Source organism: Hyperolius riggenbachi, chromosome 1, assembly GCF_040937935.1.
Source record: "Hyperolius riggenbachi isolate aHypRig1 chromosome 1, aHypRig1.pri, whole genome shotgun sequence".
NCBI lineage: Eukaryota > Metazoa > Chordata > Amphibia > Anura > Hyperoliidae > Hyperolius > Hyperolius riggenbachi.
The window spans coordinates 647,389,733-647,393,124 of record NC_090646.1 but is presented as its reverse complement, the minus strand read 5'-3'; positions in this window follow the sequence as shown (position 1 = coordinate 647,393,124).

The window sequence follows — 3,392 nt, the reverse complement described above, 5'->3', positions numbered from 1 at the left end:
CTGGTCTCCCGAGCAATGACCCACTTTTGTTTCTGGCAACTCTGCCAGTCGATTGCCACTGGGCCTGCGCCTCCTTGATCCTGCGTTTAAATTACTTTCAATCAGGCCACGAGCCACGAGACGGGCGGAGCTACGTCTGACGTCGATTGCACACTAGGAAGTGGACCGGCCGGTCTTCATTGCGGTGCACGGCGGATTACCCGGTGTTCTGAGGGGAGGAGCGGAGCGGGACAACGTGGATAGCCGAGAGGCACTCCGGACTGAGCAGATGGGCATTGGCATGCATACTTTGTGACACGCTGATAAACCTCCTGGACGCGTTAGTTGTATTGAGCGCACAGAGGCAATTTTTATGACAATATTACGCTATGTGGCTTTCTATTGTTTTTTATCTTTTTACTGAGATTCTTACAGGATTAAAAAGAAAGCTCTTTAAAGAGTCATCATTCGTGGCCTGATTGAAAGTAATTTAAACGCAGTCTCCACCTGAATCTAGAGGTGGGCTGGATCTGGTGAGAAGTGTGGCTTTGCAGTTGTGGAGTGACACATTCACTTGGTTGACACTTTGGAGTTTGATGGGAGTGATGCACAAGCAGTGTTGATATCTAAACTGTATTACCCTATGTGGAGTTCCTCTCTTCCCCCTACAGAGTGAAGAGAGCTGCCTATTAATTACTGCTTAAGATCCACCTGAGAGCTGGGGTGGCTCATATCTGGTGAGCATTTAGCGATAGGGGATGCGGGTGTATTGAAGAGATTGTCACCTGGGAAGCACAAGCCACTGGTGGTGTGGAGGAGCTGCATAAACTGGACAATATTACCCTATGTGGAGCTTTTATTTTTATTGCAGGTCTGGAGAGCGCAGCAGTTTTTCTTTACAGTGTCAATATATCTTATCTAAAGTTTAGATAGTTTACACAGCAAATCTAGCTGCAAACAGCTTCAACAGTTTATGATCATTTATTCCTGTGATACAATGAGGGCAGACATGTTCTGTTTGTCACATTGTCACAGGCTGAGGGCTGGAGATGCTATCAGCTTGCCTGTGTGTAAATTCAGTCCCCTCTCCTCCTCCCCTCTGCCTCTGAAATCTCTGGCTAGTAACCTCCTCCTCCTCCTGCCCAGACTGAGCTCCCATAAGCCCTTGCTACAGTGCCAAGGCACTCTAAAAAGCTGTGGCGAGGCTTGTTTAGCTTATAGGGAATTAGAGTATTAAAACAAAGCAAAAAAAGTATTTGGCATAAGAAATGCCCTATAAACTATATGAAAGGAACACAATTATGCAATGAGTAAAAGTTTATCTCGGATCCACTATAAACTGGCTTTTTTTTATTACTTTAGGTTTCCTTTAAAGCATATATGTAACACTCCGGCCTGCGGGCCAAATCTGGCCCTTGGAGCCAATACATTTGTCCCTCAAGGGGTTTCCCCACTTTGCATTATGTTTAGCCCACTGTAGACCACCAGGGAAGCTATATTGTAGGTGAAGCTCTAGATCACCAGGGAATCCATACAGGGGAGGGAGAGGAAAAGCACCCAACACCAGGGAACTGTATAGGGGAGGACCACTAGACACCAGGGATCTGCATAGGGGTTGGCGGCATTAGACGCCAGGGAACTCTCTAGGGGAGATAGGTGGCCTCTAGACATTGAGGTTGGCCCACGACTTGATCCCAGTGTTCAATTTTGGACCACTTTGTATTTGAGTTTGACACCCCTGCTTTAAAGTGAACCTGAGCCATAGCTTAGTGGGAAAGGAAATACTTACCTAAGAGGAGCTAAGCCTCTAAATCCTATAGAGGCTTTCCAGGTCCTCCTCGCTCCTGCTGCCGCTCCCCGGGACCCTCCTTAACATCGGGGCTGAGCATTTCCTCTGGTCCATGCTGCACCCACGTGAGCATGGGCGTGCCTGTGCAGTAATGCGGAGTTGGGTTGACCAATGAGATGCAAATAATTTCTACTACTATTCAAATTTCATGTAAATGATTTGCAGCTCGAAACTGGACCAATTACAGTAGATTCCCGCTTCTTAACTAAGTGGCTTTATTTTAATACCACCTTGGGTACTTTAAAGGGTACATGAGGAGAACCTCAGGTACAAAAGTTCACTTACCTATAGAGGTAAGCCTCAGGATCCTGCAGTTGCCTCCCACTTCCTCCGCACACGGACCCCTGTAAGATATCTGATGAGAGATTGCTGACATGTTACGTGACCGCGCTCCTCCTTCTCCCGCACGTTTGTCAGCGCCTGCGCAGTAAGGCGGAGCTGCTTGTCCATGAGTGGCTCCCCCTGCAGTGCAGGTGCAGCACAGCCATGAACAGGAGCGCTGACACGCCCTTCAAGAGCGTCCCAGGCAGCAGCGGTGGTGGGGATGATCCAGAGGCTTCCCACTTCTCAGGTAACCGTTTTTTTGTTTAATTGCCGCATTGGGTGTTCCTTAAAGTGACCATGAGATGGGGCCACAGGAATAAATTATACTTACCTGGGGCTTCCTCTAGCCCTCTCCGGCCTGATTGCTCCTATGCCGTCCTCTTCTGACTTCCCATTGTTCTGCAATTGGCCTCCAGAAAGTCCTCCGGGTCCGGGGCAAATTGCAGATGCGAGGCCAGGCCATATGTGCTCCCCCCGCATTCACGCCGCCGGGAGCACTCTGTACTACTGCGCAGATGCTGAACGATCCCGCCAAAGGGAGAGAGACAGGGGAGCGCGCCTGGCCAGACCGCGCAGACTTGCCCCAACTGATGGATTTTCCGGGGACAGTAGCGGGGGAACGGGCAATCAGAAGATGACGGTGTGGGAGCAATCAGGCTAGAGGGGGCTGGAGGAAGCCCCAGGTATGTATATTTTTTTTGTGGTACGCTTTAAGGATTTAAAGGACACCTGAAGTGAGAGGGATATGGAGGCTGACATCTATTTACTTTTAATACAAATTTCCTGGCAGTCCTGCTGACCATCTGCCTCTATCGTAGAAATCCACTAGAACTTGCCGGGAACAAAAAAATCACTCTGAAGAGCCCTCATATGCATGTGTATGGTGATTCGGTATTTCCTTCTGACCGAAAAATGATCATGGAATCATTTGGAGTCATAGACTGCCGAAAAGGTTGGGCAGGGATCTGACAAAGCGCACCAGTGAATCAGGTGGTTTCGGCACTCGGTGCCGCTATAGCACTAGTGCTATAGTGCGCAGCCTGTGCACGCGTAATTCGGGGTTGCGGCAATTGCCAAATCCCGCATTACTTCTTTCACTGAGTTGCTATGACTCGGAGGGGGAATATCATTAAACGCCGCCAGGGGTTTGAGCAGCAGCAGGGGGAGCAGTCATTCGCTTCACCCTACGTCCAACTCACCGGCGGCGTGTACATATGTACGCATGCACCAGCCCATATAT